We start from the raw sequence: 23,114 nt of genomic DNA on the forward strand, positions 1-23,114 counted from the left end.
CACCCCACCCCGCCTTTCTCCTTTTGCAAGAAAATAATTTGACAGTCGATTTGCTGACAGGGGAGGAATTTGCATCCTGGATTAAAAAAAAAAAAAAAAGGCCGAGAGGAGCTTGGGAACGGTTGCTAGGGGTGGGTAATGGGTGAAAAAAGGGGGGCGCCGGGGAGCGGATAAGGAGGGTTGAGGGAGGGGGCGAGGGTGGGGAGCAATGCAAAAGGTAAGGCCAGGTTACCGCGGCTCGGCCCCGAGTGGGCTGCGGCCGGGGGAGGGGCGAGAGATACATATGTATTTCTGTCTCCCTAGCACACCCCCTTCCCTCTAAGCGATGGCTGAGAGGCGGTGCATGCAGATGGGGAGTAAGTTTCCTGAAGGGGAGGGTGGATGCACGCGCGCGGCCCCGCGCTGCAAATTTCCACCGGGGAGGGAGAGTGGCTGGATGCGGAGAGTTTGGAGTTGCTTGCGGCGGAGGGCAGGAAGGGGAGCAGGGCCGGGAAAGGGGGCTGGCGGGCGCTATATCTGGGAGTAAGTTTCCAGGAACGGGAGAGCCTGCACGCTTGCTCGCTAGTAAGTTTCTGGCCGGGGAGGGCGCGTGGGGAGGAGAGGGAGGGGTGCATGTATACAGAAGGGGGGAGGGGGGAGCAGATTTCCTGCGGGGAGGCTGAATGCATATGGAGAGTAGATTTCCTGAAGGGAGGGTGGAGGCGTAGACGGACCGAGTAAGTTTCTTGCTGGGGTGGTGGCGGAGCTGCTGGGTTGGTGCTTTGGAAACCCAGCGCTTCCTACCCGGGGTGGGGAAGCACGCTGTTGGGTGGCGGGGGGTGGGGTGGGGGGACGAAGGGCCAAGTTCCCTGTTGGGGAGAGGGGCTTGCATCTGGGAGTATGTTTCCTGGCGGAGCGATATTTGTTTACAGGCTGAGGGCAGTACTGTAAGTGAGTAGCGCTTCGAGAAGGCGGCTCTGACATAAATTAATATTGAAATTACTCCATCAGCTCTGCTCGCCCCTCATCTCACCCCCCAGGCGAAGACTGGTCTTCTTGTCGGATTGCCCATGCACTTGTTGCAGAAACAGCCAAGGTAGGCAGGAAGCTTGTTAAGTTACATTTTTAAAAAAATTAGTTGGGGGATGCTCCGTGAGAAGACAGGGGAGGGGAAGGAAAAAGTGGGGGGATGGATTAGGAGACGTCTCCCCCCACTTTTTTACTTAAAGTATGTTCGCAGGGCCTCCTCTCTGCTTCCCTTCTACCTCTCCCCTCTCTGCGCTGCACAGCATCCCAGCAAAGGGGGAGGGGTGAGGTGGGCGCCGTAATTGGCAGCTCCAGCTTAAAGGGTGATGGTGGTGGTGAAGCTTGCAATTGAAGGTTGTGCTGTTATAAGGCCTTCATTCTTCCAGCCAAGAAACCGCAGGACTCTAGGGATGTGCTTTTTGGGTTTTTTGACATGATGCGTATGTGTATGTATACGCTCCTGTGGGCTCTTCGGGGGCTGGGTACTCCCCAGAAGTTAAAGTGGCCACCCAGATGGGAGAACTGTATAAGGGAGTAAACCTACCCCTTCACTCCCCAACTTCAGTTCGGGGAGGCTGAGAAGTTACTGCTGGTGGTCTAAAGAAATAGGTATTTAAAAAACAGCACAAAACCACCCATTCACTGGCAGAGGCCAAGAGCACCTGGCGGGCAGCCTCTGGCCAGTACTGGGCTGGAGCATGTGCGCCTGCCATCCTTAGGTTAAAAGAAAATGACTTCTGGTTCCTCCGTGTGCCTTCGACTGGCCCGTTAGAGCCAGCTTTGTGGAAACTCTTCCCCACGCTAGACGCGGCTTTGGCAAGTGAACGTGTTGAAGCGGGTTGCTAACAGCATGGCCCCGGCTGTCTCCTGAAGTGCATGGAAGTGATGCTTAGGAATGACGGATCCAGGGATGGCTGAAGAGTTCTTTTAAAAATGCCGGCTGTTTGCACTTTTTAGCAGGCCATGGAGCACAGTTTTACATTGAAAGAAAGGAGTTTTACATTGTCCCAACTGGTACCAACCTCCTGCATCACTTACTGTCTCAGGAAAGCAGTCTGGTGATGGAAAATGTGGTTTTGGTGCTCAGTGGAAGGATAACAAGGAGGAGTCATCAGCGCTTAACTAGTTAACCTGCCCTCTTTGCTTCTCTGTGCCTCTTTTCTTGGTCCTCAGCCTACTGGTTTCTGCAGATGAGTTGTAGGTCTTTGGCTGTCAGCTACCTTTATTATGCTGGGAGCTTTATTTATTTCCTTATTATCCTTTAACTGGAGTATAATTGACTTACAGCATTGTATTAGTTTTAGTTGAATAACATAGCAATTCAGTATTTTTATACATTATGAAATGATTACCACCATAAATATGCTAGGAATTTTAACTTGGTCAGGATAATTTTAGCATCAGGGATTCAAACCAAGACATGTTTAGAAGAGTCGGGGAGTAAACAGTAGGCAATGTGGTTAAATAAAGTTGGTTAAGCTTTCTGCAGTTCTATAGACAAGCTCAATACTAGCAGGGAAAAAAAAATCTGTTTTAAAAAAATGAGCTCTGTACATGTTACTGATGGAGAGTTTTTTTTTTCTTTCCTTCCTGTCATCAGATTTCCAGATTGAGAATTTGATATTTGGCAGCTTGAGAGTTGAGTTAGTTGGGAATTAAATATTATTGCCACTTATCAAGTGTTCCTAACTAGGCATTCGTTAAACAAATTAGCTATTATTTTTCCCCTGCTGAAAATCTGAGTCTGGTTGATGTATATGCTGGGAAGGTAAACAAAATCTTTATGTGTGTTTATCCCAGGGAAGAGGAATTATTTACATGTCTACCCTTGAAGCCAAGAGCAGTCATTCAGTTTTTTTTTTTTAATTTATGAGATTTATTTTATTGTCTTGCTTTGGCCATTAATCAAGTCACAGGAGCTTTTTTTCCCTCTTCTGAGAATGTTCTTGTGGTAATAAAGGTTTGAAGGCCCATGAATCATAATTCATTCTTTTAAAAATATTGTCAGGATTTGATTTATAGGAATTGATACAGGCAATGACACACCTCTTTGGGCTCCGCCCTTTTAGGCATGTCCATTTTCGCCAAAGAATTGTTTGAGAAGCCTGCTTGACATCTCAAAAAAAAAAGCGTTTCCCTTCTGCTTTATGAGCACTGAGAAGATTAATTTTGCGGGTTCCATAGTAAGCATGGGTCTTTTCACAGCTTGGTAAGCAGGCTTCCACATAGCAGGCATGTGTTAATATCACATAGCGTTTATGTGAGCTTGCTGTGAAAACAGTTGTTCTATGAACTGTGTGGAAAGTACTCAGTTTTGCCTCTTTTAACCCACTTGGGCCTGTGGTTTTTGTTGAGGTAGGAGCTTTCATTGTAAAAGAGGCGACAGTCTGTAGTGTTCTTTGCTGCTTATATAATAAAATATGTGGTCACAGAAACAAGACTTACTTAAAATTCTTTTTCTCCTGCTCTGATGGGTGGCTTGGTCCTAAGAATCAAAAGCATTGGTTTTTGGGGGGGAAGTATGAGAATTCTCTATAAAGCTGATTAATCAGGAAATGGTAAAATTGTCTTGTGTTCAGCCATTGGCTCAGTTTACAGTAACTGTAAAATAACAAGAACTTTTAAGGTGGTTTGATTCTTAGGCCAGGAGGACAGGGTCACTGGAAAGAAAAGTGGGGAGGTTATCAGCATCTAACCATTTCTGGGCTTCAGAATTTTTATCTTAAAAATGCATGGTTTGATCCGTGAGTTGCATCCGTCTCTGAAATTCTGTGACTCGGTCTTGTGGAGAGAAGTCTCAAGAGATCTCCACAGTCCGTCTCTTCCTGGGCCAACGGCCAGATTGCCTCATGGACTTGGGCGTTGATTAACTTCTCTTTTTGTCTTCTCCTGGAGAGAGTGGATTTATACCTTGGCATTCCAAAAAGGACTCTTGAGTGGCCCGGTAATCTTGACTGTCAAATGCAAGGAAATACTTTGTCTTAGGGGGAAAAAAGTGCTGGGGGCGGTGGTGGTGGTGGGGGAAGTGCATTTCCCAATTATATGTGCTAATAAAGAGTGGGGCATTAATCCCAGACACCGAAAATAATTTCGGTTCATCTTGGAAGTTTTCCCCTCCAGCCAACTGGTTCAGCTGCCTAATTATGCCTGGTCAGATCTAAGGTTAATTGAGCTGTTATTCCCAGGCAGCAGGGGGAGGTAATCCTGGGAGGAGTGGGAGACCAGAACACCCAGTGTGGCTTTACCCACTTTCTGTGGAGAATTCACAAGTGGGTAACTGGGATTTGGCCATGTATTTGTGATAAGGTTCATAATAATGATATTGTATTACTTGTCCCTTCTGCAATAACGTATATTTTACCACAGGCACTTCTGGGGGGAAAAGCTCTTGATGTTTTTATTGACTTTGAGCATTGACATGAGAAGTAAGGATCCAGACAAGTGGTTCAGACCTCAGGCAGTAGAGACGGGTGTTGACTGTCCTGCTCTAAAAACAGTTGAATTCGGCTCATTTTATTTATGACCTCATGAAAGTGTGATTTAGGGAGGAGAATCAGCTGGAATCTCGTGGATTAATAATATTTCTGAATTTGCATGTCAGAGGGGAACCAATGAAATAAAGGGGAGACTAAAACTTAGTTGATTTCTTTTGTGGGGAGGGGGAGACTAGAGCAACTGGAGATATTGGCGTGTTTTTCAGCTAGGGTGCTGTGGCATATTAAAGAATAATATAGTCCTGGTTATGTAAGTTTGATTCCATGGCTCTCTTAATAAACTTTTCCTCTGGGTTAAAGAAAATACACAACAAAAAACTTCCGGGATTTTGTCTAAAAATGTTTTAAGTTCTCAAGGCAGCTGCTTGTAGGGACTTCTGGTAAATTTGAGTTTACTGAAGAAACATGATTTTTGGTTTTTCCTCATGGAAGACAAGCTGGGGATGAGTGGTATATACTGAGCTATTGGTTTAGTAACACTTAAAAAAAATTTTTTTTTTGATAGAGAGGAAGGGGAAAAAGAACCTGTGTGCTTAAATGGCTGGAGGTTAACAGTTATTTTCATGCTGTAACTGGATCTGGTTTATTCATGCGTACATTTGGCAGCTCCTTATTGAGCACCTACTGTTTCCTAAGCACTGTGTTACTGCTCTGGGTATATACTGATAATTAAAAGCGACATCATCTTCCTCTATGCATCCCCTACCCTACCACTTATTCTACAGTCCAGAGAGGAGGCAGACATGTAAAGAAATATATCTTGCAAAATGCCATAAATGCTCAGATGAAACCACAGAGGGCAGTGACCTGGACTTACTTAAAGTAGCCTCAAAAAGTCTCTCTGGGGATTGGGAGTGGAGGAAGACAGGGAGCATCGGGCAGGGTGAGGAACTCTATGTGGAAGAACTTGGTACGGGGGTGGGGGTGGGACTAAGAAGAGGCAAGGTGGATAAGGGAGAGGAGGAGAGGGCATTTCAGATGATCCTGCAGAATTCCAGGCCTTGGAAAGGTTTGGGTTTCATTGAAGGGCAGTGGGAAGTCACTGAAAGTTTGTAATGGGAAGTGACACCCCCTAACTTATGTTTAAAGGGGATGGTATTGGTCGAGAGGGCAGGTGTGGAATTAGGGAGCACAGTAAAAGGCACTTGGAGCAGGCCAGGTTGGGGAGGTGACAGGAGTTGAATACAGGGGAGCAGGTGGCTGTGAGACACATATTAAAGGTAGAATGGGCAGGGTTTGCTGATGGATCTCGTGGAGGGTGAGGAGGAGGAACCCAAAGAGGAGGTTTCTGATGGGGGCAGTTGCATACACACAGGTGGTGCTCTTTGCTGAGATGCGGGCAAGGGAGAGTCCCAGGGAGGAGACTCAAGCGATTTCACTTTGGGCACTGCCAAGTGTGAGATGCCTGTTGATTCAAGATGGAGATGTTAAGCTTGCAGTCTGTTACAGCATCCAGCCCCAGAGGAATGGCCAGGCAAGAGATCAAAATGTGAACCATCAGCCAAAGGGTGGTATTTAAATCCAGGAGACTGGATGAGGTGCTATAAGGAGTCTATTGAGAGAGAAGAAAAGGCTGTGTGTGTGTGTGTGTGTATGTGTGTGTGTGTGTGTGTGTATGTGTGTGTGTGTGTGTGTGTTTGGGCCAGGAGTGTATTAAATGTTTCATGAATTTAAGGCCAGAAACGTCACCACTAGATTTGGCAAAATGGAAGCCACTGGCGACTTTGCAAAGAACAGTTTGAGTGGAGCAATGGATTAGGTGGGAGCAAAATTGGAGGAGGTTGGGAGGGGACTAGGAGGTGAAAAACCCCGGAATAGCATGTGTAGACAACTCTGGGGCAAAGTTTGACTGTGAAAGAGGGGCAGAGAAATGGAGGGGGAGCTGGGAGGAAGGGTTTGCAGGTGCTGCTTGCCTATGTGTGTGATGATGGGAAAGATCAGGGAGAGGGAGGGATTGATCTTGAGCAATGGGTGGGGTCAGCCTGAGCAAAAGTCCTTGAGAAATTCTGTGGGGAAGATCTGGCCTTGGTGGGAGGGAGGGACACTTCCTTCATGATGACCGGGAGGGAAGATCCAGAAAAGAGTGAAGGTGGCAGTGAGGGAAAGCTGAGGAGTTGCTGGGGCAGCTGCGTGCTCTGTCTTCTCCAGGCTGAGGTCCCACTCCCCTTGGGCAGGGGTTTTGAGGTCGGGCTTTGACACCAGCCAGAGACGACAAGGGTTAAGAGTGCATCAGAAAATTGTACTGCGTTTTTTTCTGAACATTTAACTGCATTACGGAGCAGTACAGAGGACAGAAAGTATTCTTTCGCTTGGGGAAAAGAGTCTTCAGTTAAAGTAATTTGAGCTTCGCGTTGGACCGATTTGAAAATTATAATTGGGAAAAGACATCTGAGCTTTGCAGCCCTATTCAAAAGTTGGTGGGCACTGGTGTCATACGTTTGGAGCAAGAAAAAATAAAAGGCGAAAGGGCTGTTTCTTCTTCAGGGGGCGTTAAACAAAAACTTGCCGTAGATTGCGCCGGTGGCCCCATTGATGGGGTCTGTCTGGCAGGTGAGTGCTCGAGGAGAGAGTCAGCAGATCTGGGTTGGGGGTCCAGCCCTGTCGTGTGGCTCTGGACAAGTCAGCCTCCAAGTCTGTCTCCGCATCTGTAAGAAGAAGGTGATACCATCTGCCGCCTCTTCTGTGAGAGTTGTGAGGATGGAATCAGATAATGTACGCAAAGTGCAATGTAAACTGTAAGCCGTGTGGCACATGGGCGGCAGCGAGGTGCGGTGATCTTCAGCCGGATCTCTTTTTAGATGTGAAACCCGACAACCAATGAGCAACTTCCCTCGGTTCCCCAGAGCTTCTGCTGAAACCCCCCCTCCCGGTGCACTGTGTCCACGCTCACTCTTGCTCCCTGCTGGGAGCCGCTTTCTGTTTGGGGTTTTCAAGTCCTCTGTGATTTCTTTCAGTGAAACTGCTCTTGGTGCTGGAAAGCTGGCATCAGCAGGGCTGGCTGTGAAATGCCAGTCTTTATAGGTTCACGGTCTGATTCCATATATAAAATTTGAGACCTGCCCCCTCAAAGGGCCAAATGAACTTGTTTTGTGAACTTGGTACAGGGGAACCTTGAACCCACGGAAGAACGCCAACAGTGGTCCAGTGGTCTTAGCAGTGATTCATTCACCTTCTGAATTTGTTTTGCAAATGAGGACTGTTCCATAAAGCTGAGTCTACCTGAAAACAGTCCTTAGCACTCAGTCTTACTGTGTATGCTGGAAAGTCATTTCTAGTTTTAAAAAGTAACTGGTGCTTCTTACTAATCAGACCCCTGGCCTCTGCCTCAGAGGTTGAGGCTTTATTTATATATTTTAGAATTAATTTTTTCTATGAAAACTAACGCACACAAAAGCAGACAGACTAGTATAATGAACTCCACTGTACCCATCTCCTAGATTCAGAAGTTAGTGAGATTTTGCACACCTGTGGATAAGGGGACTTCTTCCTGTATTTGTAAAATAAACACGAGTTGTCAGTTATGAGAGATCAGTACAACCGATATCAGTTTGGTTTCATAGAGAGGGAAAATAATCAACGAGAAATCAGAGAGAGAGGAAATGGATGACGTCATTGTAATAACTAGTGTTTACCTAGCATGTTATAGGTCCAGAGCCTCTTAGGCATGTCTTATTTTTAACTGTCTTGCAGCAACCATAGGGGGTAGCTTTTACTTTAATTTTACAGCTGAGGAAAGTGAGGCTAAAGAAGTAGAATTGAAAAAAATATAAATAAGTGATTAACCCAGAGTCACATGTCCAAAGCCACAGCATCCAAAGCCCTAGTTTAATGCCAGAATTTGAATGGCCTCCAAATTCTGTGTACCCTCAAACAGATAATGCTATATAGTATTCAATAAGAGGTGTGGTACAGAATAAACGCTAAGGATCCTGGAAACCAAGAAGATCCTCTGGGAATTTGGGGGTTAGAACTCCAAGGACCTTAGCTGGAAATATTCAGATGACTTAAGCATGTTTTGGGCATTACATTTTTCAAAAAATTCAATAGTCTGGCTCATGCTGTAGCACACAGCTTTAAGCCTGCTTCGTGATGAAAGCCAAAAAACTTGACTTTAACAGATCTAGTGGCTATTCTTCATCGACTTCCTACTTTCAGCCCTGGCCCCTCTATGGGGCCCCTCCGTGGTCATTTCTGTAATAGAGATCTTGGCCTTCAGTCTGCAGGCTCTGCCTTTGAACAACTGGGCCTAGAGCAGGTTGCTACCTGGGGAGGCTTCCTGAGGGCCCCTAGGGTTTCTTTGTCTTAACAGAGGCTGTAACAGAGGCTGTCCTGAGAGCCAGTCCTCGTCTTTGGGAAACCACCTCCAGTCCTACTTCTTTGAAAGCTTTTTAAAAAAGGAAAAGAAAAAAATAATGGAGTCAATACCCAAGGAGTTTTAGTAGGAGGGTTGTTTGAGTCCCCTCTGTTGTCATCACAATGGGAGATACCCAACTCCCTTAAAATTCAACTGAAGGCTCCCCATAATGAGCTGGTTTTCAAGTGCTGGGACGTGTCCACTTCTGTGTTTTAATTGAGGGAACACACGTGAGCTGAGGGGTTTTCAAGGGGAGCCAGAGTACATTTGGTGGCCTCTTTCCTTTCGAAAGGTCTGAGCTTCTTTAGAGACCAGCATGGAATTCAGACAATTTCACAGTGCAGCTCCTCATTCCTGAAGTCTTTCTTGAGGGCTCCATGTGCCTGGTCCTGGGCCAAACTGTGGGGTGGGCTGCGGGGGTTGGGGAGGGGGGATACCCTCGGGCCCCTGCAGCCCTTGGCTTGCAGGACTGTTGTCATCTTGACCACTGGGCGTATCTTTCACTCCTTCTAGACTGCCCTGGGGAGGCCAGAACTAGGTCACCACTCAATTCTGCACCTCCCAGCACCTAGCACAGAGCCTGGCGCTGGTTAATACAGTACAGTGTAAATGCTTCCAGCTGCTTTGCTGCTTCGGTTTTGCCTCTCTGGTTCTCTCCCCATCGGTTCTTGGTGGAGGGAGAAATCCCGGCTTCTACGCCACCAGGGTCAGCTCTTGCAGCCGCTGAAGGAGACCAGACCAGAGAAATGTTTGCTTCCCCCTTGCCTTTCTGGCCTGGCAGGCTTTAGTGGGATGGTTTAACTGAGCTCTCAAATGCAAATGTGGCCCCATCCCCCCACCTCTTTTAATAAGTGACATTTTGTTAAATCAGTTATTCAAGGCCTTATCTATATTTCTGTCTGTGCTGGCTTAGTCAAAATAGGAAAGAGTGAATATTAGATTTCTTTACCACCCCGCCCCCCTCCCTTTGGAGCAACTCTAGGTAAGATTTCTGATAGGGGAGGGGTGCTGTGTCCTTGAAGAAGTAAATGCTGCCTGCAGAAAAAATGTGGAGGGCTTTGACTTGTAGCGAATGCTGTTTTTCAGCAGCTGTGATTTTTCCATTTTTCTTTTTCTTTCTGTTTTGATTAGTGGAACTCATTGTGCTCCGGGGTTGGGATTGCGGTGGGGGAGGGCGCAGAGGGAGCGACATTTACTGGGAGAGCTGGAGTTGGGGAGGAGGAAGGAGAGAGAAGGGATTTATTGAAAATATATGTCTACTTCTGCTATGATAAAGCAGCAGGCATGTAAAAATGCAACGGGGAAATCATTATTGTGGTAATGTAGGCAGAGCTCCGCTTTCTCATTAACGGAGCTTAGCCCACGTGGAGGAGGGGGCTGCCGGGCTGCTTTGAGAGTTGGGGTATTCAATAATAGCAGAAACTCAGGGGATTGTCCCCACCCACCCCCCACCCCCTCCAGCTGCTTTCTCCTTTTCTTTCTCCAATCAGTTTGTAACCTTTTCCAAGCGGCTTGTTGGATTTCACGGTCTCCGTCCTCACCCCTGCCACCCCAAAATGCTGTGAGGACTGTTTAATTTTTAAAGTTAGAGGGAATTAAAATAAATTTTCTCCTGGGAACTTGAGGAGATTTTTGGCAACTGTGTTGTGAGTCAGAGATTGGATTATATCCCTTGCATCTGGGGGCGCGGGAGCATCGTGCAGAGCCAATTGAGAGGCTCAGGAACTGCACATGCCCCATGGAACCCAAGTGAGGGTTCCACATCGCTTTAGGAATGGTAGCTATTGCTTATAGAGAGCTTACAGTGTGTCTGGTTTATAGTGTACCCTGTGCTTATAGAGAGCTGACCGTGTAGAGTGTCAAGCATTTCATCCACACAGTTGTAAGAGGCAGACATGATGCCTGTTTTACACTCAAAGAAACTGAGGCTCAGTAACTCATTTAAGGACATTCAGGGGCTATGTTGCCCAGTTGGTCTCCAGACCTACGACTGACTCCAAAGACTGGCTCCTGATCGCTAGGCCATACTGCCTTTAAAATCTGGCTCATCACCGTCCTTGTAGAGGCCTCTAGATTCTAGGAATCTGGGGAAGATAGAGCCACCCCGAGGCATGCTGATGATCAGTAAGGGTAAAGCGCTCAGGGTGATCATGAGAGCTGGTGCCCTCTTGGACAGACCTGGCATTCTAAGAAAGGTGAATGCCCCACTCCTCCCCCGCCAATACCTGCCAGGCTATGGTCCCTTTGCTGATAACTCACTTGTTCATCAGGCATTTATTGATTATCTCCCATGTGCTGGGGTTGTTCCAGTGGCTGGATGTGCTAGAACAAGTAAGAGAAGGTGCTCAAAGTCTAGTGGAGGACGGTTAGAAGAGCATATATAGAACATAGAAGTATGATGATACACAGTGATGCCTCTCTAGAAAAAGACAAAACTTCAGAAATAGTAAGTAGGAGGGAAGTCTTCAGAGAGAGGTGGTATGTGGGTGGGTTGTGTGGGTTCAAGGGGTGCTCACAGCTAGACCAGAGGGAGGGGACCGCTGACAGCCTGATTAGTATAGGAAGCCACATACAGTCTGGCCTTACTCCAGTGCCACTTCTATTTCAAGGCTTACCCATCTGACTTCATTTTACATCACCCTTAGTTGAATGCACTGGAACTGTGCCGTCCAGCATGGTCGCCATTAGCTATTTGTGTCCAGTTAAATTTAAATTAATTTTAAAATAAATAAAATTTAAAATTCAGTCCCCCAGTTGCACTAGCCATATGTCAAGCGCTCAGTGGCCACCCACGGCTAGTGCCTGCCATATTGGAAAGCATCGATGTAGGACATTCCTGCTAGTGGAGAAGTTCTGTCAGGAGAGTGCTGTCAAACTTTGTTCTGAGGCTTTTTCTAGCATGGAATGCTCTTCCCATTGCCCCTCACCTGGCTCACTCCCCCTTCCTCCAGAGGCATTCCCTAAACACCCTGGACAGGCAGGACTTCCGTCTCCCTGTCCGTCTGGATTGCAGCGCTCCCCTCATGTATCTGTCTCCCCAGCATGACTTTCAGCTTCTTCAAGGCATGAATTGGGTCTTGTTCGTCTGTGTCGTGTCTTGAATATCACTGTATACCTAGCCCCCAGCTGGGGCCTGGCACATAGGAAGTTAATGACATTGCAGGTGAAGGGGCTGGAGGAATAAGCAAAGGATTGTGCAGGGGGGACTTGGTGCCATGGTCTGGAGCTTAATCTTGACCCTCGGCAGTGGAGAGGTCACTGAAGGATTTGGGGTGTGGGGGGCCACATCAGATTTATGTATTAGAAAAATTACCCTGAGAGGTGTGGAGGATAGGCTGGCTCTGTTGAGCCTACAGGGCGAGAGAGAGCAGTTAGGAAAATGTTGGAAGCACAGACGTAAGAGGGCTAAGGGTCTGGACTTGTGGGCTGTGGCAGTGATATTGTAAGTAGCATTGCCATCTTGCCAAGTCAGGGCCTTCTGCCATTTCTTTCTTCATTTTATTTATTTTTAAAGTTTTTTTTTTTAATTTAAATTTTTGAATGTGGACGATTTTTAAAGTCTTTGTTGAATTTGTTACAGAGTTGTTTCTGTTTTATGTTTTGGTTTTCTGGCCATGGAGGCTTGTGGGATCTTAGCTCTCTGACCAGGGATTGAACCCACACCCCCTGCATTGAAAGGCAAAGTCTTAACCCCTGGACCACTAGAGAAGTGGTCGCTCTCCATTTTAGATGCTCTTTTCCATTTCTAAGGGAAACTGCAAGAAGAATTCTTCTTCTGGGTCCTTGCACCGCTTTTGCTTTTGAGGCCCCCTGCTGTGTACTGGGACCCTCCCCCACTCCCGTCCACTCTCTGCTTGGTTGGTGGCTGTCCTCTTTCCCCCTCCTCTGCTGCCCTATGCCCGCCTATTCGTGTCCCTCCAGGGAACGTCTTACTCTGGGTCATCCCAAGCCTCAGTTTGTGATCAAATCTGAGTAGAAGTGCAGGGCACCGAGGCTGGGATTTCAGCCTTCTGTTTTTGCAGACTTGTGCGAGGTTCTTCTCTGAGGACACTTTTGGGGGCTTAAATTGAAGAAACCTGTGTAGAGAGTTTTGAAAAGGAGCCTGGGATGTAACTGAGATCAGTCCAGTCTCTGAGATAGTTAAGAGGGAACCAGGATGGCAGGCTTTAGGAAAGCCTAAGAGGATTCTTTTCTTTCAGTAGATGAGGCTATATACTCTGGCTGTGGTGACCTCACATTGTGCACGTTTGGGGGCAGGATGCATTTCAAAGTGTAACAGCTCCCTAATAAGTGCAGTACACGCCACCAGTTTACATATATTACCTCATTTAAGCCTTAAAGCAACTCTATGAGAAAGGCGTTATTATCTCTTTCATACAAGTGAGGGAATGGAGGTACCAAAGGATGTAGTGATTGGGCCTGAACATGCTCTCAGCTCTGCCCTAATTGTTCTACATGATTTTGAGGGATGGTTGGTGGACAGACCTTTGACCAGAGCTGGAGTGGTGTTCATGACCTTGGGAAAGTCACTTCACCTTCCTTAACCTCCATTTCCTGAGATAGTCACATCTACTTGGTAGGGCCATTGGGAAGATTAAAAGCAGAATGTATGTAAAAATCAGCACCTCAGCAGTCAGAGGGTAACCTGTATTTGTGGAATAGAAGTCCACAGTCTAGGCTCGTCCCTCTTCTCTGATCAGAATGTCATGGCTCAGATTGGAGAAGACATGATTCAGGAATTTCTCTGGTGGTCCAGTGGTTAAGACGCCAAGCTTCCGTTGCAGGGGGGCATGTGTTCGATCCTTAGTTGGGGCACTAAGATCCTGCACCCTGCAAGGGCCAAAAAAAAAAAAAAAAAGATGATTCAAAGCTTTGTTAGAGCTAAGACTTTTTCACTGAAATTGTGTAAATGGTAAATGAAAAGAGTTCATAAGACTGTTTTGGAGAAGAAGGCTGTAAATAGTACATAGTGATCATAGGGAATTTAGAAAATATCGGCAGGTCTAAGGAAGAAAATAAAAATTGTCATTAAGTTCTCTTTAATTCGTTCTTATTAACATTTTAGTAATTTCCATCCAGTATTTTTTTTTTTTTGAGTGTAGTCTAGTGACTAAGAGTATATTAAGAGTATAAGTTCTTAATATAAGTTCAAACCCAGACTGCCTGGGTTTGAATCCAGGATCCTTCAGTTACTGGAAATAATAACAACAACTTGTTAGGACTGGTTGAGATGAGATGAGATGGTACGTGTCAAAAACATTTGGGGCTGTGCCTGGAAGAGAGTAAATTCTCAAGAAGCATTAGCTATGATATTGTGCTTTAAAAGTAGTATTGGGGTTATTTTACATATGCTTTAATATCTAGCTCATTAAATAATGAGCACGGAATTGGGAAATATTTTTATTCTGAAATACTTGTTTAGTATACTCTTATTTGGATTCTGTGTTCAATATATATTTATGTAGCACATACTGTATACCAGGCATTGGGTCCCCTGACTTAACTAGTCATTTTTATAAGAGATTTACCTTACTTCTCATTTGTTATTATGTATTATCAATATTGTTTATTGTATTATTAATTTATCATTTATTATACAATAAGTAGTGCTTTGATGAACATAGATCGTGGAACATAGATATACATAGATCTTTGATCACATCTTGGATTGTTTTCTTTGGCTAAATTCCTGGAAAGGAGAATTACTGTGTTAAGGAGAGTGGGTGCTTTTTAATGTTCTTGATAATATTCCCTAATTGTTCTTCACACAATTATAAAATTAATTTTCATTCCTACTACCGGCATACGAGAGTATGCTACATCCCCTCCACCCTAATATTACTGTTTTTCAAAAAATGGTCTGTCTTGTGCAACATGAATTATTCTGTAAACAATATGCATTCCTTCTCTGAGGCTCAGTTTTTTCCTTGCTGCAAAGTGGAGTACAACTGCCTCTTGCTTGATGACTGTTACTTGTTAATTTAGCAGGCTCTTTAGATTTCTGTTATGGAAGACCAAACAGATGACCTGGATTATTCTCAGAAGTGAAGTGAGAATTTCCTCATGCTTATCGAGAAGGACTTAGGTGTGCTCTCTCTCACCAAACCTAGCATGAGTGAGTAGTCATTCTGTGCCCAGGACACAGGATATGTCAGATAGTTGGTCAGTAGACAAGCAGCATTCTTCGAATAAATGTTGCTAATAATTGACTGCAGAAATACAGGAACTTGGTCCAATTTTCTAGGAATTTGTTCTTTTTAAATCTTTATAAGAAAACGAAGCCCACTTTTACCCCCTATAAGAAAATACTGTCTAGTGTTGTATGAAATTAGATATTGAGGGGAAAAGTTGTTCTACTGAAAATGCCACAAAGTATGAAGAAAATGAAAACCAGTCCTCATTCCATCATCTAGGTAGAACCTCATTCCATCATCTAGGTAGACCCTCTGTTTTAAAAAGTGGTGTTTTTTCCCTAGATTTTTTTCCAATAGATATACCTTTGCACAGTTGAATGCTTTGTCTGTGATTTTGTATTTTTTTTTTCAAGAATCTACCCTGAAGTGATCATTTCACCATTTTCTGGGCATTGCAAGCTCTTTAGAACACTTTGACTCTTAGATCTTCTTTATATTCCATTTGAAATCTTGTTGTGATTTTAATTCTCCCAAGAGTTTTATCCTATAAATTATTGTAGTATAATATAAAACATAATTAAAATATAAAATAAATACATTTATATTTTTAAAATAAAATAAATACATTTATTAAAAATAAATATATTTATATTCAAATATAAATTTAGGTCAGATAGATATATTTTAATATACATTTAAATTAAATATATAACTATTTTATTTATAAAATAATATAAAATTATCATAAGAATTTAATCCTGTAAGACATTGTTTTTTAAAAGTCAACAGTATTTTAGATTAATTCACATATTTCCTCTTTTTGGTGTTCTTCATTTCTCCCTGTAAAGATGTATACATGCTTTCCTTGCAGATTAATTTCCTTTTATTTGGAGAACTCCCCCTTGTTGTGTGTATATGTGTGTGTACGCTGGTGTCACAGTTCTCTCAGCTTTTGGTTGTCTGAAAGTGTCATTTTTGCCTTTATATTTGGAGGATATTTTCACCAGGTATAGAATTAGTCCTTTTAAGATATCATTCCATTGCCTTCTGCCCTTCTTCATTTCTGTTAAAATGTCATCTGTCAGTTTTATTGTGATTCCTTTGAAATTAACATATTTCCCCCCACCTTTGGCACTGTGTTTTTAGCAGTTTTACTATGATGTGCATGAAAGGCTGGTACTCTTTGTATGTGAGCCCTGTGGAGTTTGGAGAGCTTCTAGAATTCATGGGCTGGTGTTTTTTTGGTCAGTTTTAGAAAAGTCTTGGGCAGTTCTTCAAATATTACTTTGCCCCACTATTTCTCTCATCTTCTTAGACCTTTGTACATGTGTTAGACCATTTCATGGTATCCTGCATGTCCTGTGAGCTTGTTTTTGTTTTTTCTGGGCTATAATATGAATATTTTTTCTTACTGTTTTATCTTCTAATTCACCCACTATCTCTTCTATTGTTTCTTTTTTGCTATAAAACTCATCTATTTACTTCTTAAGTTTGTTTTTATTGTTGGGAATATTTGATTTATGATAAAATATATCTTTATTTTCAATGATTGTATTTTTCTCTTGGTTTGGGCCTTTTCCTGAGATGCTTGGTCATTTTTGTCTGAATGTTGGGCATTTTACATGGAAAATATAGAGGCTCAGGCTGTATCACCTTGATTCATTTAAGCTTGGTATTTCTGATTTGCCCTTACTTGTAAGGTGGGTATTTATTAAGGTCCCTTTTTCTTCATAGGCCCTGATCTCCAGATTTTGTCTTCCTGCCCCTGTGAAACTACTAAAATCTCTACCTATCTTGTAAGTCTTTTAATAGCTTCTTCTTTTTAAAAAAATTAATTAGGCTACGTCAGGTCTTATTGCGTCACGTGGGATCTTTCTTTACGGTGCGTGGACTCTCTAGCTGTGCATGTGGGCTTTCTAGTTATGACACATAGCTGAAACCAACCCCCCACCCGCCCCTGGGGCTCAGTAATTGTGGCTCAGAGCTTAGTTGCTCTGTGGCATGTGGGATCTTAGTTCCCAAACCAGGGATTGAACCTGTGCCCTCTGAATTGCAAGGTGGATTCTTAACCACTGGACCCCATTAATAGCTTGTTGTTGCTAGGTTCCCAGAGTCTAGCCTTTTACACACATTGGGTTAGGTGTCAGCCAACACCTTGAGGGGAAACTGCTGCTGAATACTGGGCTCACTTATGTGTGTTCTTTTTGTCTGGGATCTCAAATCCTCTGTTGTCATGGCCCTGAACTCTAATTTCTGTCTTCTCAGTCCAGGGAGGAAGCTGCTGCAAGCTTTAATTTGCTGCCTTCTCTTTCACCTTACTGTTCCTTCTACCAAATCGGTAAATGTCCTACGGGGAAGCATTAGTACTAATATACATCTCAGAAGCTTCCCTTTCCTCTAAGAGCTTGGCTTCTTAAGTCCTAGCTGCCTCGTTGTACTCCTGTGCCACACCAGCAAACAGTTATTATTATTGTTATTGTTTTGTATTTTATTTACCTTTCATGGTTGTTCTATACAGGACAGTTTACTGGAAGTTATGTCATAATGGAAGCTTCTCAGGTGGCTCAATGGTAAAGAATCCACCTGCCAATGCAAGAGAAAAGGAGATGCAGGTTCCATCGCTATGTCAGGAAGATCCCCTGGAGGAGGACATGGCAACCCACTCCAGTATTCTTGTCTGGGAAATCCCATGGACAGAGGAGCTGGCGGGCTACAGTCCATGGGGTCGCAGGGTCAAACACGACTGAGTGACTGAGCATGCACACAGACACATGTCATAATAGCTGAAAGCGAAGGCTAATTTTTGTATCCTTTGTTATTTGACGTTATGAGTATTTTCCATGTCTTTAAAAAAATCTTCATTAGGTGATTTTTAATATCTGCACAGAACCCCTTCTTTTATAATCTGCTTGACCATTCTATTGTCAGATACTTAGGTCATTTCCCATTAAGCTCTTATATAAGTAATGGTGCAATCTTTGTGCCATAATACTGTATTACTATTTAAAAAGTATGGAATGGGAATGATCAGAGTTGAAAATATTATCAGTATTGATTGTTTTCATGCATATGCCAGGTACGGAAATAAAACTGTAGTCTTCTCTCTCAGATGTTTTAGAAAGAAGCTATCCTTTTTTAAAAAACGTGTTTTACCTTCCTTCTTTTTTTTGACTGTGCTGCACTGCTTGTGGGATCTTAGTTCCCCTACCCGGGATTGAACCCAGGCCCTTGGCAGTGAAAGTGTGGAGTCCTAACCACTGGATAGCCAGGGAGGTGCCTTCTTTAAAAATATTCCTGTAATGCTTACCGTGTGCCAACATTCTTTTACATGCTTTAATATAATACTAACTTTAGTTTTCCTAATAGCCCTAGGACCATAATGGAACTAATAATGATGAGAAATCTGGGGCAAGAGAGGATAGGTAGCTCACCCAAGTTCACAAGATGACTCGTCCAAGGCCACGCACTCCTCAGTGGCAGAGCTGGACCGTGCATTCTGGCTCTAGAGCTGGTGCTTTTAGCCACCACACTGTACCACCTTGAGCTAATTGTTGTAATTTATTATTTCCTTTCTACCAACGTTGGCCTTTTTCCAGGGCTTCCCCAGCCTTTTCTTAATTAGGCATTTATTTTTTTCTCCTGTGTGGTAGCTGGGGGATGAGTGTGAATGTGGGGACAGTTTGGGGCAGGAGCTGCCAAGGACAGAAGTGACTCCTGGAACTCGGGCTTTGTGGTGGCCCCTCACTTTGTAGATGGGCTGGTTGAGGTTGCCTAGTGGCCTGTAGTGAATCTTTTGGGGATCTGGTGTGGATTCAATGACAAGGGAGTCTCCTTTTTTTAATTAATTAATTTATTGTTTTATTGTTGGCTGTGCTGGGTCTTCGTGGCTGTGCGTGAGCTTTCTCTAGTTGTCGCAAGCATGGGCTGCTCCCTAGTTGTGATGGGCGGACTTCTCACTGCCGTGGCTTTTCTTGTTGCAGAGCACGGGCTCTTGAGTTGTGGCGCACAGGCTTTGTTGCTCCGTGGCATGTGGGATCTTCCCAGATCAGGGATTGAATGCGGTTCAAACGCAATGTCCCCTGCCATGGCAGGTGGATTCTTAACCACTGAGCCTCCAGGGAAGTCCCTACGAGGGAGTTTCTGCTTCCACCTGTTGGGCTAGTGTTTGCTGGGCCTTTGCAGGTTAGAGAGTAAGAGTAAAGGACTCTGTCTCTTCCTTCCCTGAATATCAGAATATAGAGTAAAGATGTATAAAGAGAGGGCTCCCGACTGGTGGGAATGTCAGGGCGGCCCCAGGGCAGCAGGGATTGGAAAACTTAAGCACTGGTGCTGTGGACCTAATAAACTGGATGGAGTAGATGAAGGATAAGGGCCTTAGGAGCAGCTGGACTCCTGTTCCTTTGTCTTTGAGCCTCTCTTTGGAACTTCGTGTCCATTCCCACGTGTATCTTCTTTCTCCTTGTCTCTCTCTGTTTGTCATTGGGTTTTCCTGGTCCCATTCCCCTCCCTCACCTTCCCACTCTCCTTCCCTTTGGGTCTAATACTGATTTGAGGGAGAGAGAGGGGTCGGGTTTGCTGGGTTTTTTAGAGTGGTTTGAGTTTATAACTTGCAGTGATTAATCAGAGGCGGCTTTGCAGGAGAGATGTGTTTATTAAATATATGCAAGCAGGTCAGCAGGAAGGAATGACAGAGTAACAGAGAATTGAAGGGGCTCTGTCCCTCCCCTGCTCATAGCCTCCAGCGGCCCCCACCTCAGTCAGTGAGAGCCAAAGTCCTCACGATGGTCCGGTGACACCCTGCCCCACCTCGCTTTTGTGATGGGATGGTCTACTGTTCTCTACCTGCCCACTCGCTCCGGCCACAGTGACTCTCTGACCATTGCTTGGACGCACCTTCCGTGTTCCTGCCTCAGGGCCTTTGCCCAGGCTGCCCTCGCTGCTTGGATGGCTCTTCCAGAACGTGGGTACCCATCTGCATTGCTCAGTGTTTCCTCCTCCAGTCTTCACTCAGATGTCTCTCTTTACTGAGGCTTTCCTCACCGCTAAAGTCTCCATCCTCTTTATCTCCTTGACTTCTTTTATCCGCAGGCTCTTTAACCTTCTAGCATTCCATGTAGTTTGTTGTTGTGCAGTTGCTCAGTCCTGTCCGATTCTTTGCAACCCCATGGACTGTAGGGTCCCCACCCCTCCTCCATCCCCTTTCCCTTCCCCACCCCTTTCCCTCCCCCACCTCATCCCCTCCTCCATCCCCTTTCCCCTCCCCCACCCCTCCCCTCCCCCACTCCTTCCCCTCCCCCACCCCCTTCCCCCTACTCCTCCCCACCTCCCTGGCCCCTCTGTCAATGGAATTCCCCCAGAGGAGAATACTGGAGTGGGTTGCCATTTCCTTCTCCTGGGGACCTTCCTGACCCAGGAGTCAAACCCCCGACTCCTACCTGGCAGGTGGATTCTTTAGCACTGGGCCACCCTGGAAGCCCTCTGTATTGTTTACCTGCTAAGTATCTTTATTGCCCCTCTCCTCCCTCCTAGAATATGAGCCCCCAGGAAGCTAAGGATCTTTGTGTGTGTGTTCTCTGCAGTATCCTAAGCACCCCACATCATGCCAGGCACATAGTAGGTCCTCATAGGTGTATGTTGAATGCTGGATCATTGTTGGGTGGGGGGCCTCTGTAGAGCCCCCAGCTCAAGACATTTTCATCACATCTTAGGATCTGGAAAGTCTCTTTGCCTGTAGGAATTTTTTTTAATTAAGATTTTTATCATTGTCAACCCCTTCCCCCTTCCAGTTCATTTAAGACTGTTATGAAACAAAACTCATTATGCTTCAAAATCTGACGGAGCTCAGGCCCCGAGGAAAGTGAGAGGCGGCGGCAGCTCCCCGCCTGCCCCCCTCTCCTTGTTTTTTTCTGGGTGGTTGGTTCACTTAGGATGTCCCAAAGCCCACAGAGGTGAGGGGAGCAGGGGTCCCAGACCCCTCAGGGTGCATCCGAGGGAGAGTGTGTGGTCAGCCAGAGAGGGGACGCCTGCCTTCCTGCAGTGAAGGCTTTTCACCAGTCGCCAGTACCCAGGGCGGAAGGAAGAGGAGGCAGGCTGGAGAGGAGAAGAGCGAGAAGGGACCATGAGGTGTGTTTTTTTGTTTGGTTCGGTTGGAGGAGTGGCGTTGTAAGGAGAAATGAGGAGTGTGGTCCTCCTTAAGTGTTAGTTTTCACTTCAGGTGATGGGCAGATGGCATTCATTTGCTCATCCGTAGTCATGGAGAGGCCGCTAGGATACAGATGGGCTAGAAGGAAGAAGGGTCTGTGGGGCCTGGGCTGGAGTCAGCTCTCCCATCACCACTCAGGGGCCTCGGGGTGGCTGGTCCCTGGGGACCCTGGGTGAACCCAGTGGCTCAGAGCCAGTGTCTTGAACTTCTCCTGGATCTGTGGGTCTTTGGGAAGTGGGAAGGCCCGCTGGCAATAATTCATGTGTATGGATGGGAGGGAGGAGGACGTCGTGGTTGATGAGGAAGTGGCTTCGGCTCCTCCCAGCATTCTTTTCTAAACATTTTCCTAAATGAATCCATCTTCAGGCTTTTCAGAGTCAGGGCAGGCCTGTCCTCTGACTCCAGGAGGCCAAGGGTTTGCTATAGGCCTTAGAGCTTCATTCTGCTCTGAATCGCCTTGTGACTTTTGGTTTTTCTATATGAAAAAAGGAAGAGAGTTTAGGGAGTAAGTTCTCCGATAGGGATAGGCCAGTTATACGGAGTTATTGATAGACTCTCAGCATGCAGGGATGTGAGATGTGGAGATATGGTGACGCATGCCTGCGGGGAGCCTCTGCCCTCCAGACCAGGGGTTTCACCCTCTGCCACCCTCTCTGCCCCAATCTTAGCATCTCATCAGCTAATAAAGTAGCAGCACCAACTGATTTGAGTTTCACCACATTTCATTTCCTCTCTCCTGTCTTCTGGTTCGGGGGCCATAATAAGATTCAAAAAGCCACTAGCCAAATGATCAGCCGTGAATAATCAACCCTACAGAACTAAAAATACAGGGTTGCATTATAATGCAGATGTACTGATACATTAAGGGGGAAATAGTTGAGTCTACAGTTGTTTGCTGATGTGTTGTCCCAACCAGCAGTTACAAAGGAAATAAATGATTTCACCCTAGTAGGTCCTGGGCATGTAGCTGACTTATTTAGAATGAAGGCTCGGCATGTAGCTGACTTATTTAGAATGAAGGCTCCGGAGGCCAGAATCCTGCTTTGAGCCCATGTGGGGATTATGACAGCATCTTGACTGGTTGTCCAGACTTGACTCCTACTTCTGACCTTAGATGGCCTGCCAAGCCCTTGCCAGCTGTCTCTCATTGTAGCTCTGTGGATGACTTGGTGTGATCGTCTTCAAGGCATTTCTCCTACTGAGGATGTCAGGGGTCCCTCCCTTCCTTTTTTGTAATGTAAAAGGAGATATTTCCAAAACAAAAAGAACATATCTCGCATTTGCCAGGCATTGGTGGCTATTTCCCCCTGTGGCTCAGTGCTAAAGAATCTGCCTGCAATGCCGGAGCCACAAGAGGGGTTTGATTCTTGGGTCAGGAAGATACCTTGGAGGGGGCAAGGCAACCCACTCCAGTATGCTTGCCTGGAGAATCCCACGGTCAGAGGAGCCTGGCAGGCTGCAGTCCATGGGGTCTCAAAGAGTCTGAACTGACAGGACTGCAGTGACTTAGCATTCAGGCATTGGTTATCGTGTGCTCTGGGTCAATAAGATCTTCATTCTTATGTATTAGCTCGACTTAGTCTTATTGGAAATGATGAATTCAATAAAAATGATTGAATCCTCACTATATGCAGAATACTAGGCTAAGCATTAGATCAAGAATTGGCAGTTTTTCTATAAAAAGCCAGAGAGTTAATATTTCGGCTCGGTGGGCCATGTACTGTCCCGAGTACTCTACTCCGCACCGTAGCATAAAAGCAGCCACAGATGACACATAGATGGGTGAGTGACTCTGCTCCCTGCAAACTGTACTTGCAGAACCAAGTGGTGGGACTCAGCAGCAGACCGCAGTTGCTGACCCCTGGTCTGACCCTTTTGACGCCTTTGTTGGAGACTCAGCTATAACAAACCGGACATCATCATGA

General features: G+C 45.4%; 1 protein-coding gene across 1 annotated transcript in view; it reads left to right on the top strand.

Annotated features, from left to right (window-relative positions):
* The window catches only part of TRERF1 (transcriptional regulating factor 1), a 207,427-nt gene continuing 184,313 nt past the window's right edge, over positions 1-23,114 (top strand). The window contains exons 1-2 of the mRNA XM_040249682.1: positions 1-564; positions 991-1,075. The gene's annotated coding sequence lies outside the window, so the exon portion shown is untranslated. The remainder of the gene's footprint in view (positions 565-990; positions 1,076-23,114) is intronic.

The sequence above is a fragment of the Oryx dammah genome, unplaced genomic scaffold, assembly GCF_014754425.2.
Source record: "Oryx dammah isolate SB20612 unplaced genomic scaffold, SCBI_Odam_1.1 HiC_scaffold_11, whole genome shotgun sequence".
In the NCBI taxonomy this organism is placed as follows: Eukaryota; Metazoa; Chordata; class Mammalia; order Artiodactyla; family Bovidae; genus Oryx; species Oryx dammah.